The sequence below is a fragment of the Anomaloglossus baeobatrachus genome, chromosome 3, assembly GCF_048569485.1.
Source record: "Anomaloglossus baeobatrachus isolate aAnoBae1 chromosome 3, aAnoBae1.hap1, whole genome shotgun sequence".
Taxonomy (NCBI): Eukaryota; Metazoa; Chordata; class Amphibia; order Anura; family Aromobatidae; genus Anomaloglossus; species Anomaloglossus baeobatrachus.
Window position 1 is genome coordinate 541,753,205 of NC_134355.1, and position 20,251 is coordinate 541,773,455.

The window sequence follows — 20,251 nt, forward strand, 5'->3', positions numbered from 1 at the left end:
TATCTTCACCCATTTTCTTTTCTATGTTCACAATTGTTGGTGGGACTTTGGGTTTTCAGATATTATCATCAGATTCCTAATTGTAAAAAGTTACAAAATATTGGCGCAAATATACTCTAGTTCTCCCCACAGCATTTTTACATGCACTTGAAATTTTAAGACTTTTTTTATTTAAAACTTACAAAAAGTATTTAAAAAACAAAGAATATTTTTAATTTTGTGCAAAATGAATTCCATTTTCAACTTGTTACAAAATGAAGTCCCAAAATATTACCAGACAAAATAAAAAGTGAGGCAAAAAGAAATTTGTAAATGATGAATTGGGCCCTGTTTTGTGTAATAAAATTTAACAAATTTAATAAAACTGGCTTTATTGTTTTTTTAAGCTGCTGGAGCAAATTCAAGTCCCTGTAGTGAGATTTACTGTGGCACCATTCCGGAATCGGAGAGTGAAACTAGAGCTCTTGGTGATTTTATCCGCAGCAATCTTTCTTCCATCAAAGCCTACCTGACCATTCATTCCTATTCCCAGATGTTGCTCTTCCCCTACTCCTACAAACAGAAGCTAGCACAAGATTATGATGAACTGGTGAGTATTTTGGCACATTTGTTGTCAATGAATTGGTCCAACGTTCTTCAAAGAATGAAAGTACACGTGAGACACTGTTTACTTTATCTAAATGCCTAGAACAGAGGTTCCCAATCTGTATTTTTGGAGACACATATAGCTCTCAGGGCGATAATGTGTGGCTCATGGCTCTCTGCTAACTTGCTGCATTGGCATCAGGTTTAGAAATCAGCTATGAAGAGAAGGTCTCCAAATGGTAACTTTTGTTAGTAGCCCCCCAGAGAAGAGCAGATCTGGGTGGGTGAAGATAGGATGATACTGCCAATTCGTTTTGTGCTTGAAGTTGGATGCAATAGTGTGGTGAGTATGTTTGTTGTAAAAATACTGAAATTTGTCCTTTTCATACCCATACTACTGGAGTGACCATAGTAACTCATCCTGCATGATACTCACATAAAGTTCAACATTGAAACCACCAATGATCCTGGTCAAGTAGCCAACACCTTTGGCTCTAAAATAGCCCCATATCATCAGGCTTCCTCTCCTGAACTTAACAGTTCCTTCAATTTCTTGATCCGATAGCCTCTTTTACCTTATTTATTCCACACCCATTTCCACCCATCAGAGACCAGTCTATAGATTTTAGTCTCATTGATCTAAATCCCCCATTTCCAATCTTCCACTGTCCATTTTCATATTTTTTTGCCATTCTGCTGTATGTTTGACCAGGGCCTCCATCAGGGCATTACTACTGTGCCTGTTGTATGGGGCCCGGTGAAGAGAGGGGGCCCGGCCAGGCCCGGGGTAAATACTTATCTTTAGCCTCAGGCAGGACGGGCCCAGTCTCTTCACCAGGCCCCAGTCACAGCAGCAGCAGCGGCAGCAGAGGAGCCCGGCGGTGTCGCTTCCCTACCAGACATGACTAAGTTACATGCGAAGGGGTGGAGCATGCAAATTAGCCGTGTGCTGTAGTGGAGGCAGGGTCAGTGGAGCAGAGCAGGGCGTGTCATCGCTGGGCCGTGCAGCAGGAGGTGAGGTCATCACTCTGAGACCTCATTACACTCCTGCTACAGCGGCTGAGGTGGCAAGGACGCGGCAGCCAGCGGGGACAGGTAAGCGCTGTGAGCCGAAGACGATCGCCGGGCCCACTGATCTCTGCTGGGGGGGCGCCGATCTCTGCCCGGGGCCCGCGCTGCTCTCTGCCCGGGGCCCGTGCTGCTCTCTGCCCTGGACCCGCGCTGCTCTCTGCTCGGGGTCCACGCTGAACTCCGCTGGCGGGGACGCTGATCTCTACCCGGGGCCCGCGCTGATCTCTGCCGGGGAGGGGGGGCGACGCGCTGATCTCTGCCCGGGGCCCGCGCTGATCTCCGCCGGCGGGGATGCTGATCTCTGCCCGGGCCCTGCACTGATCTCCGCCGGCGAGGACGCTAATCTCTGCCCGGGGCCCGCGCTGACCTCTGTCGGGGGGGGACGCGCTGATCTCTGCCCGGGGCCCACACTGATCTCTGCCCGAGGCCCGCGCTGATCTCTGCCTGGGGGTGGGGGCGCACTGATCTCTGCCCGGGGGGCGCTCATCTCTGCCCGTGTGGCTGCCCTCCGAACCCAGCCCCTGTCTTGCTTCAGCTAGATCAGGGGTGGGGAACCTCTGGCCTGTGGTCTCCTGGCCTCTCTGCTGTGAGCCTCCCTCTGCTGTGAGCCTTCTGGCCTCTCTACTGTGAGCCTCCCTCTGCTGTCAGCCTCCTGGCCTCTCTACTGTGAGCCTCCCTCTACTGTGAGCCTCCCTCTGCTGTGGGCCTCTTGCCTCTCTCCTGTGAGCCTCCTGCCTCTCTCCTGTGGGCCTCCTGCCTCTCTCCTGTGAGCCTCCTGCTTCTCTGCTGTGGGCCTCCTGCCACTCTCCTGTGAGCCTCCTGCCTCTCTCCTGTGAGCCTCCTGCCTCTCCCTGTGAGCCTCCTGCCTCTCTGCTGTGGGCCTCCTGCCTCCTGTGGTTCTGTGAGCCTCTGGCCTCCCGTGGTGCTGTGAGCCTTCTGCCTCCCGTGGTGCTGTGAGCCTTCTGCCTCCAGTGGTGCTGTGAGCCTCCTGCCTCCCGTGGTGCATGAGCCCTAACAGCTAGTCAGAAATATAATCCTCCGTCCATAGGCGCAGAAGGCAGGCATCATCATGGCGCGGCGGAGGATTCAAGGTGGAATGCAGCAGGCGGCAAGTGACCTGGCGGCTACACAGTAAGTTAAGGCCCGGAGGCCGTGTGGTCTGTTGGCGGGCGGCTCCTCGATGTTTAGAGCAGGTGTGTGTTAGGGCAGGGGGCACCACAACATTCTCTGATACAAAGACCTCACTGGTGCTGTATTTTCCTAAGTAAATTCTTTGCTATTATCCAGGCTGTGATAAAGAGTCTCCTTAGGAAAATACAGCACCAGCAAGGCCTTTGTATCTGAGTGTTTGGTGACCCCTGTCCTACGGTAATAGCCAGGCTGTAATAAAGACTCTCCTTAGGCTGCGTGCCCACCATCAGTGTTTGCAGCGTTTTGGATGTAGTCTTCTTCAGCTGCGTCCAAAACGCTGCAATGTACAGTACGAGCACAATGGATGGGATTTGTAGAAATCCTGTGGCCACTGTGCATGTATGGCCCGCAACAATAACTGACCTGTGGTGCGGCTTTCCGAGGCCACAGAATGTAAATTATTTGCTGTGGAGTCGCATAGGGAGAACACAAGCAGGAGACCGCAGCGCCCCGAACCCTGATCGTGGGCACGAGCAGCTGCGTTCTCCTGCGGAGGAGACTTGTGGCCCCGCAGGTCAGGATGCACATCCGTTACAGATTGGAAGATAAATAGAAATCTGTTAATGGATCTGTCCTCCATAGACTCCCATGTTAAAGAAAACGGATCCTGCAAAAATCATTTTTCCCAACGGATGATTACAGGGACAGGGCATGTGGACTAATTCTGCCTCATGTGGCATTTCTTGTTCACAACCCTCCTCCGCTCTCATAAAGAACCATCAGTTTAAATCTCAGCTTAACACGCCATGCATAGACGGGCACCGATCTCCTGACCTGCTCCCCATATATGCTCTGAGACTGCTGAGATCAGGTCAGGAGACCCATGGCCAGGCCATGCACTGCGGCCCAAGTGCAGACCGGTTTTCACCATCTGCTGAATGAGCCTTAAAGTGAATCTGTCAGCAGCTTTTTTTCTCCCCCATCTGAGAGCAGCATAATGTAGAGACAGATACCCTGATTCCATGTGTCACTTACTGGGCTGTTTGCTGTTATTGTGATAAAATCCATGTTTTCTTTGCTGCAGATCTAGCAGTTATACAGAGCTCATGAATATGCTGGACTACTTGCAGCATGCCAAGTAGTCCTCTAATGATAATCTCCTGCTGATTAACCAGTGATGTTATCAAAACTACACTAAGCAGCCCAATAAGTGACAATCGCTGGAATCAGGATCTCTTCCCCTATGTTATGCTGTGCTCAGATTAGGTGTTAAAAACCTGGTGACAGATTCCCTTTGAAGGGGTTGTCTGGTCTAAATCCACAAGTCAGCATTATCACAATTTGGTTTCGATTAGTTTAAAAACTGTATGTGACACATTCCCTTAAAGAAAAAAAAATAGATATACCAAAAATAAATATATAACAAAAAAGTTAGACATAAAAAAAAAAAAAATTAGAGCAGAGTAGGGCCCGGCCAAAAGAGTCCACCTTGTGGTGGTGACAGGCTTACAAAAATCTGATGGCCAAAACAAAATCTGATGGCTGTGTGTGTGATACGGTGTTCAGTGTGAAGGGTTAATGTGTGATTGGTGAGGCTGTAGTGCAGAAGTGAAGTTTTTCCAAGAGTGGCGGTGAGACTGTGGAAGATTCGCGAGGTGGAGGCGGAGCTGGGGTGGAGCCTCAAGGGGCCCCGAATTTTGCCAGTATGGGGCCCCGAAATTCCTAGTGGCAGCCCTGTGTTTGACCATGGGAAGACAGGAGTGTGGCCAAGACAAGACTTTCCAGCATAGTGTTTTGAAAGCAAAAGATCTTCCATTTGAAGAAACATTAAGATATTGTGATGGTTTACAGATTACACTCAGGTTCATTGACACGGATAGGCATCCCTTCACAGGTATCATAAAGATCAAAAGGTCTGCAGAATGTAGCAGATCTGAGAGAAGAGCACACAATGAGCTTGACAAGGATTCAATCTATGCAGGGATGAAGATTTTCAAGATATTTGTGATTTGTTGTAAAGATTGTTGGGAACTTGGCTCCTTTTAGTAGATTCTACCACTCTTCCATAGCTAATTTAATCTCTGCAAGAGAATTTTTTTCTGAGAAGAAATAGCAAGGATGGTCCTTAGTATTACAAGACTCCTTCAAAATTATGGCTCATACGCCTATGAAGATGACATTCACCTGATGATAAAAAGGAGCAGAACCAGAGCTAAGGAGAAATTAAACTTGAGATGATGGAAGGCTTGAACTACAGAATCTGGCCAGATTACCTGTATTACTGTATAAATGTAAATATATTCCTTAATTGCATCATTTGTGCATAGCAATTTTCTGTATCTACTTACTAAATTAGAAGTTTAGTGGAGCGGATTCAGTGATCTTGTAGAGGAGTAGAAAAATAATTGTCCAAAATTTGAATACTATGGCTGGCGCAATTTCCATAGTAGTTTCTTTCCACTCACCTATTCAGTGTCCATATTACTGGCTGTGAATCCATTTGATACTGGGCGGTGCAGGGAAAACAAGACGCCGAGCAATCCAGGATACTCGTATGCAAAAGGAGATCCAGAACTCATCCAGATAAAATCAATTAATTTATTCAAAAAAATCATTAAAAACATGGCCCATAAAATAAAACAAGGTACTGGCACCAATACACACCACCTGGCTGGCGCAATTGTATGTGCAGGGTTATAGCGGAATTGATTCAAGATGGCAACACTGTAAAGCCAATTTCTGATGCTGATATGTGGATGCTATAAACTATACCACTTGAACATAATCCACAATGCTTAGGCTCAAACATAGGATTGTCTTTAGGATTGGTTTTGAAGATGTGGTAGGTTGATAAGTAGTAGGGGACTTGCTGTATTGAGTTCATGATAATAGCTATTATACAGTAGCTAGATATTAAAGGGAACCTGTTATAAATACACAGATCTTTAGTAAAAGTATTTCTAAAGATCTTTGATCTTATGCTAATGAGGCCCATGACTAGTGGCAAGAGTCATGAGTTCCCTTGACTAGCCGGCCCACATACATGTTAGCATGCCCCTATGGGCGTACTAACATGCTAATGAATGTAAACATCCGTGAAAAACACGTGTAGGAGACTCATTCATTTATAAAATATCAAATTTTTATTGTATTTCAAAAAAATAAAATTCATTTTCCATATAATGTACAAATGAGGTAAGGTGGATTCTTTACACACCCACCCACCAAGGAATTACCCAAATTTGACCCATCATAATCCCTAGCAAAAAAGTATAAATAGCCAGTGCAATATATGAGGGAAACACCATGGTCAAACACTCGTCATTAAACAGGCGAATGGCCATTCGCCTGCACCCCGCTGATGAAGCTTTGGCGACACGAGCGTCCGGGTTGAAGGATATTCACCTACCTACCTCTGAACCACCATCGATTGGCCCTCACCATGGGTAAGTCTGCAAACTGCTGATTGGTGACTTGAGTGTTTGACCATGGTGTTTCCCTCATGATATTTTATAAATGAATGAGTCTCCTACACGTGTTTTTCACGGATGTTTAGATTAAATTGGGAGTATATTCTATGATATCTGTTTATATGGGGATTGCAATATAGCCTACTAGGATGAAACTACAATATGGTACCATCCCCCTTTTATCTGTGCTGTTTTTGATAACATGCTAATGAATGTGCAGCTTCGCTGCATATACCTCACTCTTATAGTGGCTGGCAGAAGATGGATGCGTACTGCGCATGATTCAGAGTCCCCAGGACATCTGGTCATGTGCACTAAATTGATGCCGGATGTAAGCTTCCTGGTTTCAGTGAAGTATAGTGTGCAGCCATCCTCCTTTGGCTATGAAGAAGAAAACGGCACTTCCTTCGTATATATTTTCAAAAGATGTTGGGGTGCACTTCAGGTTCCAAAGCCATACAACAAGAAGTAACAAGGCACTCCCAAAGTGTGATGAAAAAGTGTATTTATTGTGCTTGAAGAACGTTTTCGGTCCAAATTGGACCTTCCTCAGTAGCACTAAGCATAAAAATAAAATACAAAAAATAAATAACATAGATACAAACAGTGTATATAACACTGAGGGCAAACAAAATAGTTACATGTACAGTGTACATTGCAATATTCAAATTCATATTCTTTGATAGAAAAAATCTCATACATATATTCATTTCATATATGTGACAATTTATACATTATTCTGTGATAAATAAATTTCATATTGACTCAGACTTTTTTTGAAGATAAAACATGAAATGAAGAGAAAAGGAGTAAAAATGGAGAAAGAGAAGAGGAGCCAAAGGGAAAAGAAGTTGGTTTGTATAGGGTTAATGGAAAGAGGATGTGTGATAAATGTCTTTAACAGTGAATGAGTGTGGTGGCAGGGAGAGACTGATTGATAGCATATGTATATAGTCATCAGGGGTGTAGGATGTGATAATATGATTACAGAGTAGGGTAAGATAGTATGAACACAAGCGCTATGTGTGGGAAAAGGTCATATAGGAATTGTAAGTATAGTGTAAATGAAAGTGAAAGACTGGATATGAGTAGTCTGAGAGAGAGGGAAAGGATTTATTGAATAGTCTGTGAAGAGGTAAATAGCCGTCAGACAGAAAGAGCTTCATACGTATATTAATTTCACAGATGTGGCAATTTGTACATTATTCTGTGACAAACAGATTTCATATGGCTCAGAGATTTACTGGAAAAATATGACATAAAAATGAAAAAACAAGGAGTGAGAGAAAAGAAAAGAAAAAGAGAAAAAGAAGAATCAAGAGAAAAACGGGCTGTCATGAAGAGTGAGGTATGTGCGGCAAAGCTGCGCATTCATTAGCATGTTAGTATGTTACAGGGGCGTGCTACCATGCTATGTGGGCCGGCTAGCCAAGGGGACTCACACCCTTGCAACTAGTAGTGAGCCTCATTACCATATACAGTGGGGAAAAAAGTATTTAGTGAGTCACCAATTGTGCAAGTTCTCCCACTTAAAAAGATGAGAGGCCTTTAATTGACATCATAGGTACACCACAACTATGAGAGACAAAATAAGAAAACAAATCCAGAAAATCTCATTGTCTGATTTTGCAAGATTTTACTTGTAAATTATGGTGGAAAATAAGTATTTAGTCATCTAAAAACACACAAGTTTCTGGTTCTCACAGACCTGTAACTTCTTCTTTAAGAGGCTCCTCTGTCCTCCACACATTATCTGTAGTAACTGTTTGAACTTGTCATCAGTATAAAAGACATCTGTCCACAACCTCTAAAGGCCCTGTCACACACAGAGATAAATCTGCGGCAGATCTGTGGTTGCAGTGAAATTGTGGACAATCAGTGGCAGGTTTGTGGCTGTGTACAAATGGAACAATATGTCCATGATTTCACTGCAACCACAGATCTGCCAAAGATTTATCTCTGTGTGTGACGGGGCCTTAACAGTAACACTCCAAACTCCACTATGGTGAAGACCAAAAAGCTGTCCAAGGACACCAGAAACAATATTGTAGCTCTGCACCAGGTTGGAAAGACTGAATCTGCAATAGGCAAGCAGCTTAGTGTGATGAAATCAACTGTGGGAGCAATAATAAGAAAATGGAAGACATACAAGATCACTGATAATCTCTCTCAATCTGGGGTCCCACGCAAGATCTCACCCCATGGGGTCAAAATGATCACAAGAATGGTGAGCAAAAATCCCAGAACCACATGGGAAGACCTAGTGAATGACCTGCATAGAGCTGGGACCACCGTAAGAAAGGCTACCATCAGTAACACACTACTCTGCCAGGGACTCAGATCCTGCAATGCCAGATGTGTTCCCCTGCTGAAGCCAGTACATGTCCGGGCTTGTCTGAAGTTTGCTAGAGAGCATTTGGATTATCGAGAAGAGTATTGGGAAAATATCATATGGTCTGATTAAACCAAAGTAGAACTGTTTGGTAGAAACACAACTCGTTGTGTTTGGAGGAGACAGAATGCTGAGTTGCATCCAAAGAACACCATACCTACTTTGACGCATGGGGGTGGCAACATCCTGCTTTGGGGCTGTTTCTTTGCAAAGGGACCAATCCAACTGATCCGAGTACATGGAATAATGAATGAGGCTAAGTATCATGAGATTTTGAGTGCAAACCACCTTCCATCAGCAAGGGCATTGAAGATTAAATGTGACTGCGTCTTTCAGCATGATAATGATGCCAAGCACACCGCCTGGGCAATGAAGGAGTGGCTTTGTAAGAAGCATATGAAGGTCCTGGAGGGGCCTAGCCAGTCTCCAGATCTCAACTCCATAGAAAACCTTTGGAGGGAGTTGAAAGTCCATGTTTCTCAGCAACAGGCCCAAAACATCACTGCTCTAGAAGAGATCTGCATGGAGGAATGGGCCAACATACCACCAACAGTGTGTGCCAACCTTGTGAAGATACAAAATATGTGGAGGGCACCAAATCTCTCCCTGGGATCTTCCCCGACACAATGTCAAAAGGACATGCACAATATACTAAAGAAAAAATAATGTGTCAAAGAGAGAGGGATCACCATGAAAAATTCAAATATTTTATTGACTAAAAATTAAACACAGAAAAGTGTGAGCACATCAACAATTATTTAAAAAATTAAAAAGCACAAAGGCTAGTGAATACATGGTTCAAAGTCCCTCATATGATGGCACTGATATAATAACAATCCCGTCCAGCAAACAAGCATATATGAAGTAGCTTCAATAGATATTCCTGCTACTGAGTAGGGTAGAAAGACCTCTTTGCAAAAATATAAGGTTATATATTAGGCAGCAGCAATCAGTATACAAGCCTGAAGAAGTCAATCTTGTCCACCAAACAAGCATATATGAAGTAGCTCCAATAAATATTCCTGCTATTGAGTGGAGTAGCAAGACCTCTGTGCAAAATATGAGGTTAGATATAACACAACAGCCAACCTTGTGAAGACTTACAGAACACGTTTGACCTCTGTCATTGCCAACAAAGGATATATGACAAAATAATGAAATTAACTTTTGTAATTGACCAAATACTTATTTTCCACCATAATTTGCAAATAAAATCTTGCAAAATCAGGCAAGGTGATTTTCTAGATTTGTTTTCTTATTTTGTCTCTCAAAGTTGTGATCTACCTATGATGACAATTACAGGCCTCTCTCATCTTTTTAAAGAGAACCTGTCACCAGATTTGAGGTCTATAAGCTGAGGCCACAACCAGTAGGATCTTATATACAACATTCTAACATGCTGTATATAAGAGCGCAGGCCGCTGTGTAAAACCAAAAAAATACTTTATAATACTCACCTAAACCGGTTGCTGCGGCGGATATGGCTCAGATGGGCGTCTCCGTTCTCTGCCGCCTCTTTCGGCCATCTTTGTCCTCCATCTTCTGAAGCCGCGGTGTATGACGCATCCGACGTCATACACACGCCGGCATTCAGGTCCTGAGCAGGCACACTTTGATCTGCCCTGAGCAGGGCAGATCAAAGTATTGTAGTGTGCATGTGCGGGACCAGCGAGTGTGTATGACATAGGACGCATAATGCACACAGGCTTCAGAAGCAGGATGAAGATGGCCAAAAGAGGAGGCGTCGGCACCGGAGGATGAAGACACCCATTTGAGCCGCAGCGACGGGTTAGGTGAGTATTATAAAGTGTTTTTTATGTTCTACACAGCGGCCTGGGCTCTTATATACAGCATTATAACATGCTGTATATAAGAGCCCAGTGGTGGTGGATGCAGCTTATAGGGGAAAAACCTGGTGACAGGTTCCCTTTAAGTGGGAGAACTTTCACAATTGGTGGCTGACTAAATACTTTTTTCCCCACTGTAAGAAACAATCTTTAGAAATACGTTTTCTAAATATCCCTTTATCTACTGTATGTCAGTGTATACAGGGATTGTCAGACAGGAATCACTAATATGCACCCAGAATTGCCCGTGGCTGTGTGTGCATATTGCACCTGACAGGTTCCCTTTAAGAACAGTGCAAAAAAGACAGTAAGTTATGCATACATAAATTATATCACCTCTGTTATGGTGATATAATACAAATATGATTTGCAGTTTAAAACTCCATTTAAAAGAAAAAAAATATTTCCATAATCATAGATAATGATATTTTCAAGATTAATAATTTAATATTTATTCATCAATTAAAATTGAGTCTCATATTGCAAAATAAATTAATTTTTTACAAAGACTGAAATGAGATACTGTCAGTATAAGAAAATATTATTAGTCTTCTAAATGTGTAAGTGATGAACGTGAAGAAATAAATCATAATCATTGTCATGAAATAACATAGCCCACACTGACAACAGAGAAGATTAAAAGGTGACGATAAATATTACAAAGTAACAAGTGCGTTTGGATTTGATAATTATTTAAATATATGGCTCCATTTATGTCATTTTTCTATTTCCAGTTGTCTCTCTCAGAAGGAGCAGTTAATGCATTACACTCATTATATGTTACAGTCTACACATATGGACCAGGAGGGAAAACAATCTGTAAGTTGTTTTTTCATTTATTTCCATTATATATACAAGTGCATCTCAATAAATTAGAATATCCTCAAAAAGTTAATTTATTTCAGTAATTCAATGCAAAAAGGGAAACACATGTTATATAGAGTCATTGAAAACAGTGATGTTTCAAGGGTTTATTTCTGTTAATGTTGATGATTATGGCTTACAGACAATAAAAACCCAAAAGTCATTATCTCAGAAAATTAAAATAATTACCACAAAACACCTGAAAAGATTTCCTAAGCATTAAAATAGTCCCCTAGTCTGGTTCAGTAGGTTACACAATCATGGGGAAGCCTGCTAACTTTCCCAGATGTCCAGAAGGCAATCACTGACACACTCCACAAGGAGGGTAAGCCACAAAAGGCTACATCTGTTAATTTTATGTCTCTTAATATGCTCTGGGGTCTCTCCAGACTTAGAGCAAAACAAACATAAAATGTAAAAAATAATATACTCCCCTTTCACCTCTCCAAACTACCCATTCCTCATCATCACCTAACCAGTCCTCATCTCTTCTTCTTATCACCATTGCTGAGCGCTGAACTCCCAATGGGGTCAATGTGAATCAATCATCATGTTTCTTCTTAATCTATGGAAAGCAGAAAACAAACACAGAGACCCTGATTCCACTGGTGTGTCACTTAGGGGCACTTTGCACACTACGACATCGCAGGTGCGATGTCGGAGGGGTCATGTCGAAAGTGACACACTTCCGGCGTCGCACTCAACATCGTAGTGTGTAAATCCTAGATGATACGATTAGCGAGTGCAAAATCGTCGTAATCGTATCATCGGTGTAGTATCTGGGAATTCCATAATTACGCAACTGCGACAGGTCCGATGTTGATCCTCGTTCCTGCGGCAGCACACATCGCTGTGTGTGAAGTCGCAGGAGCGAGGAACATCTCCTACCTGCGTCCTGCAGCTCACGCCGGCTATGCAGAAGGACAGAGGTGGGCGGGATGTTTACGTCCCGCTCATCTCTGCCCCTCCACTTCTATTAGCCACCTGCCATGTGACGTCGGTATGACGCCGCACGACCCGCCCCCTTAATAAGGAGGCGGGTCACCGGCCAGATCGACGTCGCAAGGCAGGTGAGTCCATGTGAAGCTGCCGTAGCGATAATGTTCGCTACGGCTGCTATCACAAGATATCGCTGCTGCGACGGGGGCAGGGACTATCGTGCTCGGCATCGCAAGCATCGGCTTGCGATGTCATAGTGTGCAAAGTGCCCCTTACACATAGGCTAATATTGCGTCTGTGTGATGTTCATTTGTCCATGGACAAAAAATATGTTCTTGTGAGCATACCATTACTGTGTTTCACCAGGGCAAAGGCCATTAATTTAGTGGGAAAGTCCAACCTAAACCATTCTTTCTCTTATTTAGTGGAACAACCATAAACATTTTGCGTGGTCCTATTCCTCTGCTAAAGTGTGTTCATTCATCAGCATGGAATATATGAATATAAAACACTTCTTGTGCTGAAATAGCTTTCTACTTCTTTATATTCTTGTTTTCCCACAGATCTGGCATCTGGAGGCTCTGATGACTGGGCTTATGATACGGGTATTAAATATTCCTTTACCTTCGAGTTGCGCGATACAGGAAAATATGGCTTTGTGCTACCTGAGTCTGAAATTAAGGAGACCTGTGAAGAAACAATGCTGGCTGTCAAATACATTTCCAACCATGTCTTGAATAATGCTTAACAATATTGCCTTAAATAACTACATCATGATTCTGTAAAGTAATTGGAAAAAAAAATAAGAAAATATAAATAATATTTGGATGTAACGATGGTGGGTGTGGACCTACTGCGCTATGGGCTGGGCTTACCCTGGTTAAGTGTCTACCCAGTCTTCCCTGGGGCCTCTGATGGTGAGGATACAGTGTCTTGCAAAAGTATTCGATCCCCTTGGCTTTTTATATATTTTGTTACATTATAATCTGTGTTTAAATATTTTTGTAATCCGTTTTGTGTGTGATGCATCAGCACTAAATAGTCTAAGTTGGGGAAGTGACGTGAGAAAAATATAGGCAAAAATTACATTTATGGGATAATATAAATACAAATTAGCATGTGCATATGCATTGACCCCTTTTGCTCTGAAGCCCCTAAAAAATTCTGGTGCAAGCAATTACCTTCAAAAAACACATGATTAGTGAAAGGAAGTCCACCTGTGTACAATCTAAGTGTCACATGGTCTGTCAGTATATACACCTCTTCTGAAAGGCCACAGAGGCTACAACACCATTAAAGGGGTTATCCGGCTTAACCCTAGAACGCATACCTGGGGCCTCGCAGGCCTGCTAGGTCATTTGTTTTCTATGGTAGATTGAATTGCTTGCGCGTTCTAGGGTTAATTTGCTTTTTTTTATTATTACCCTATTGGGCTACATTAGGGCAGGTAAGTAGATAGAGATCACTTACCTGCCCTGCTGTCAGCCCCTCTCCCCCAGCTCAGAGTGGTCATGTGACCGCTCCTGCCATGATTTTGCTGCTTCCGGTCATTTCAGGTCAATATGGGCAGGACCATGTTGACATGCAAATCTGGAAACAGCATGTTGCCGCCCTGCTGGGCGGGTACAGTGCATGGAGTCCCCGCCCCCTTCCCTGCACCCTCCCACACATTTCCCCGCACCCCATACTCTGCCCACAACCTCCCCCAGCACTGCTGTGGGGTCTGTGACCTGGGTAAGGGGCCTGGCGACAGCTGCCGTGGTGTCGGCGCCAGCACCGGGCCCCCTGCTCAGGATCGCACATTCAAATGTACCGGCATCACAGATCACAGATGCTGATATATTTGAAAGCATTGATTAGAGGGAGCGCTGCGCTTCTTCTCATCACTGCCCGTGCAGTCTGTGTCTGATAGTTCAGGACAGCGGTGACGTCACTACTGTGCTGATATCACCAGAGCACAGACAGCGTGCGAACGTGCAGGAGCAGCGGGGACCGAGGACGGGTGAGGATTTATTCCCTACATGTGTTCCCTATGGGGTTAGGGGGGGTCGGTACAGAGCGCTGTGTGTGTGTGTGCGGTGCAGAGCCATATGTGTGTGTGCGGTGCAGAGCCCTATGTGTGTGTGTGCGGTGCAGAGCCCTATGTGTGTGTGTACAGTGCAGAGCCATATGTGTGTGTGTGCGGTGCAGAGCCATATGTGTGTGTGTGCGCGGTGCAGAGCCCTGTGTGTGTGTGTGTGTGCAGTGCAGAGCCATATGTGTGTATGTGTGCGGTGCAGAGCCATGTGTGTGTGTGCGGTACAGAGCCCTATGTGTGTGTGTGTGGTGCAGAGCCCTATGTGTGTGTGTGCGGTGCAGAGCTCTATGTGTGTGTGCGCGGTGCAGAGCCCTATGTGTGTGTGTGCGGTGCAAAGCCCTATGTGTGTGTGTGTGCGGTGCAGAGCCATATGTGTGTGTGGGGGGTGCAGAGCCCTATGTGTGTGTGTGGTGCAGAGCCCTATGTGTGTGTGTGCGGTGCAGAGCCATATGTGTGTGTGGTGTGCAGAGTCTGATGTGTGTGTGATGCAGAGCCCTATGTGGGGCTGTTATTTCCAATGCTGTAGTAATAACAGGTTAGGTTCTGGGGCAGAATACTGACAGGGAATGTGTGTGCAAGGGCGGGCCTGGACACTGAGGCCGGGCGGTGCCAGCTGTGACTGGGAGGTGTGGCACAGAAAGTTATGTTTTCTGGAGCTGAATGTAAACAAAGAGCTGCAGAGAATAAAGGGATAATTCAAGAGGAACAAAAGTTAGAAAACAAAAAATAACGTAGGGGTGTTTTATATGACAATACAGCACAGATTAGCTTAACAAAAATTTTTGAGTTTATGTCGGACAACTCCTTTAAGCAAGAGGCATCACTAACTAAACAATACCATGAAGACCAAGAAGATATCCAAAGTCAGAGTTGGGTTCTCAAAAATTATCCCTATCTCTGATGATTCCCTGGAGCACCATCAAATCCATTATCATCAAATGGAAAGAAAATGGTAAAACATCTAACCTGCCAAGAGAGGGTCACCCACCAAAACTCTCAGCCTGGGCATGGAAATTATTAATCAGAGACAGCATAGAGATTGAGATTGAGGTATCTGTCCATATGACCACAGTAAGCCATGCACTTCATAGAGCTGGCCTTCACGGAAGTGTCACCAGAAAATAGCCTTTACTTACAGCCAAAAATTGGAAGGAAGACTCATTTTGATTTTGCCAAAAGACAAGTGGGAAACTCCCCAAATATATGGAGGAAGGTGCTATGGTCAGATGAGACCAAAATAAATTTTTGTTTAAAAATGCTACAAATGCTATATCTAGTGCAATACCAACACAGCTCATCTCTCAAAGAATAACATCCCACAGCATGATGCTGCCACCACTATGTTGCACTGTGGGGATGTTTTTTGGAAGCAGGGAAAGGGAAAATGGTTCTCGTTGAAGGAAAAATGGATAGTGCAAAATACAGGGATATTCTTGAGCAAAACTTGTTTCAGTCTGTTAGTGATCTGAGACTGGGACAGAGGTTCACCTTCCAACAAGACAAAGCATACTGCTAAAGCAACACTCAAGTGGTTTAAAAAGAGATGTGTTAATGTATTGGAGTGACCTAGTTAAAGCCCAGACCTTAATCCAATTGAGAATCTGTGTTTGAACTTGAAGATTGCTGTTCACCAGAGGAAACCAACTAACTTGAAGGAGCTAAAGCAGTTTTACCTTGAGGAGAGGTCAAAAATCTCAATGGCGAAATATGGAAAGCTCATAAAAATGTATCCAAAGCAATTTGCAGCTGTAATTGCTGCAAAAGGAGGCTCTCTACAAATTACTGACTATAGTTATGCACACTGAAGTTGTCCGTTACTTTTTCCTATTTGCTGTTTCCTTCACAATAAAATGAAAACCAAATGTTCACAGTTGTAGGTATATTCTTTACATGAACTAAAGCAAACCCTCAAAAAAAGTGAAATTAAAAGATCTGAGGTAGCAAAACATGAAAAATGCCAAGGAGATGAATACTGTTGCAAGGCACAGTAGCCTGTGCTGCCGGTAGACATCAGGTACCAATCGAGGGCAGTCCCAAGAGCTGCCAGGAAGGCCAGAGACACAGGAACATGGTTCAGGAGGGTGAAACAGAGGTATAGCAAGATGGTTCATGGTCAGGGTAGGCAGCATAGGATCTGAATACAGGACGGATATATGTGGCGCCCATAAGGCTTCAGTCGCCACAGGGTTCTGCACCTCACCAGAGGTGCAGTATTCATCCCGGGTACGGAAGAGGTCATTGCCGGTAAACCACAATCCACAAAACACATTTAGTTGCCCTCTCATTGGGACTGGGCTAGGGTAGAGACTTGGGGTGTGGCCATCACTAATGTAGTGGACCTTCTGCCCACTAGTTCAGGAACCCAGGGGGGAGGAGCTTGACACAGGTGAGCAAGGTGACACACACAGACTCAGGCAGATAGACTCTGACACTGAACAGTGATGGACAGGAAAAAAGTGAGACACGGGGAGAACACGGTCACTGAGGGGAGAGCTGCGCCATAGCTCCCTCAGGACCGAGAGTACAGAACAGGGTGCGGAGCCCTAGGCTGGTGGGCACTTCATGTCCCACCAGCAGAATCTGCTGGGCGGAAGAGTTCAAGTCTTCTGGCCCACCCCAAGTGCCCAGGGCACTGCAGCTTATAGAGCCAGGAGTCGCAACTAAAGAACAGCAACAGTAACAGACTCACACTGCCTGCTATACGGGACTGGAACGGAGCCAATCCAAGGACTCAGGTCCCAGCGTAACTTCAAGTTGCAGGGACTCATACAACACAGCGCAAGTAGGAAGAACTCACGGAACAAAACACCGGGTCTGACCTCTGAACCATCCGGGATCGGCTGGAGCCCATGACAGCAGAGTCTGGCATCCCAAGGGCGGCGACATCTCAGTGACTAAAGAACTTTAACTGCAACCCCTGTGTCATCCAATCCTTCCTGCGCCTTAGCTGCACAGCAGCAGGAGACTACTACTCCCAACATCCCTGTGAGCCTGAGCTCTGCCTGTGGAGATATGTACCAACTTAGCTTCCCTACCATCTGCCCCAGGGGAAAACTCTAGCAGCGGCGGCTCCCATTTTAGCCGCACACCACAGGTGGCATCACAAATATTTCCTTCCCCGCATCTTTTATTGACACCGAAACCGGGCCTGGCCGCTGTGACGTCCCAGACCCTGCACCGGCCCGGTGACAAGTAAACCCCAAGACCCCGTGGGCACGTCATATACAAGCTGGGTCAATAGCAGGAGAATTAGTACAAACAGACACGGACTGGACATTAGCAGATAAATTAATGTGTAAGCAATATTAAGGCAAGGAGTGGTGGGAGTAGCTGCCTGAAATAGACCCAGTGCACATGGGAAGCTAATCTCTGCAAAACACAGCAGCGTTAAATTCCTGCAGAATCTGGCCGAGCCTCCCTATAACCAAGTGGAACTCACTAGCAGCAGAGGATGCCAGAGATGCATCAGAGGAAGCAGCAGAATTGGAAAGGCAACAAGAGGTAGCTCAGAGACCTAAACCAAGTAAGGGAGGAGCAGAGTCATACACAAGTCACAGGTGAGATAGTACCCCCTACCTATGCCACCTTAAAGGGGTGGTTCACCCATTTTTTTTATTTTCTGTATGAGTTATACTTACCTTTCTAGGCGTCTTCTCCATTGGCTTGTATTTCCAGTTCTGGCACTGAGCGGCGCTATGCTGCACGCTCAGTGCCTGTCACATGACCCCCTGGAGCTGTGGCCGCCGGCATCCTCTGACGTCCCGGCATTTCCGGACTCTCAAACAAGACGGGTACGTCACAGGATGCCGGCGCCACTCAGATTGAGTGACAGGGCTGTGGGCGGTGCCTACCGCACATCACAGCCCAGTATCGAGGGGAGGATCCGGAGGAAGTCAGTGTGGAGCAGGAAGCGTCCTGCAGATGGAGAGGAACGGGGCGCCAGTGTGCAGTACAGGGGGAGTTCTTCAGCTGAATCCCCCCCTGCACGTAAGTATGTGCTCACACTCTCCACCCGCCCGCTCTGCTGCGATGTCAGGAGAGCGGCCGGTGTCGGGCAGTGTGATCGTGTGCTCCTCCCAGCAGCAAGACACTGACAGGCATGTCACCGCTGTGCTCTGCCATCTGTCCTGCTGCATGGGACCAACTGTCTGCACTCTGTCACCTGCACCACAAGTCACAGAGTGGAGACAGTTGGTGACAGAGCACCTCTGCCCCCCCCTCTTCTTTCCCCACTCTCTTCTCCCCCCCTCTCTCTCTTCTCCCCCCCCCCTCTCTCTCTTCTCCCCCCCTCTCTCTCTTCTCCCCCCTCTCTCTTCTCCCCCCCTCGCTCTCTTCTCCCCCATCGCTCTCTTCTCCCCCTCGCTCTCTTCTCCCCCCCTCGCTCTCTTCTCCCCCCTCGCTCTCTTCTCCCCCCCTCGCTCTCTTCTCCCCCACCTCGCTCTCTTCTCCCCCCCTCGCTCTCTTCTCCCCCCCTCGCTCTCTTCTCCCCCCCTCGCTCTCTTCTCACCCCCTCTCTCTCTTCTCACTCCCTCGCTCTCTTCTCACCCCCTCTCTCTCTCTTCTCCCCCCTCTCTCTCTCTTCTCCCCCCCCTCTCTCTCTCTCTTCTCCCCCCCCCGCTCGCTCTCTTTTCCTCGCTCTCTCCTGGCATGGTCAGTACAGAAATCTCTCCATCGTGGAGGGGTGAGAGGGAGTAATAAACATGGAGTCCCTACTGTGTCTGTGTATTTATTTCTAATAAAGTATTTTTCTCTGTGTGATGTCTTTTTTTTTTTAAAACCCTTTGTTGGAGATTCTTAATGGCCAGGTTAAACTTGGCCTGACATTAAGAATCTCGGGCTTTATACCAGCTGGTAAAACATAGCTGGTATTAACCCCTTATTACCCAGCGTGCCACCTGCCACCAGGGCCACTGGAAGAGTTGGATACAGCACCTGAAGATGGCGCTTCTATGAAAGCGCCATTTTCTGGGGTGGCTGCGGACTGCAATTCGCAGTGGGGGTGCCCAGAAAGCTTGGGCACCCTTCACTGTGGATTCCAATCCCCAGCTGCCTAGTTGTACCCGGCTGGACACTAAAATTAGGCGAAGCTCACGTCATTTTTTTTTTAAATTATTTCATGAAATTCATGAAATAATTAAAAAAAAGGGCTTCTCTATATTTTTGGTTCCCAGCCGGGTACAACTAGGCAGCTGGGGGTTGGGGGCAATCCGTAGCTGCCTGCTGTACCTGGCTAGCATACAAAAATATGGCGAAGCCCACGTCATTTTCTTAAAAACGTTTTCAGTGAAAAACCTTTATAAAAAAAAATGCTTCCCTGCATTTCTATTGCCAGTGAAAGTAACACCAAGCAGCGGGGGCTAGCAGCCAGTAGCTGCTTTGGTTACCCTTAGCAATAGAAAATGCAGTGGGAGCCCACAAACAATGTGATTTTTTTGTTTTTTTTTATTTTTAATGATTTTTTTTTAAAAAAAATCGGCATGGGCTTCGCCCATCGAGCACCAGAGCATTTTACTTCTCATTCATCCCAAGTAATCAGATGACTCCAGTGTCGGCCGATTACTTGTCCTGTGTCCCCCTGCATCCATCGCAGCGTGTACGGGCTGTGAGGTCAGCGGAGTGGAGACAGAGACATGCTCTGCTCTGACACATAGTGTGCTGCATGTCACTATCTTTCTCCACTCTGGTACTTGTTGTGCAGGTGACCGGATGATACATGTCACTAACTGTCTCCACTATGGGACTTGTTGTGCAGGTGAGAGTGTATACAGTTGGTACTATGCAGCAGAAATCACAGAGTGGGGCAGTTAGTGACATGTATCATCCGGTCACCTGCACAACAAGTCCCAGAGTGGATACAGTGACATGCAGCACACTA

General features: G+C 45.6%; 1 pseudogene; it reads left to right on the forward strand.

Annotated features, from left to right (window-relative positions):
- The window catches only part of LOC142295518 (carboxypeptidase B-like), a 55,429-nt pseudogene extending 42,382 nt beyond the window's left edge, over positions 1 to 13,047 (forward strand).
- The last annotated feature ends 7,204 nt before the right edge of the window (positions 13,048 to 20,251 follow it).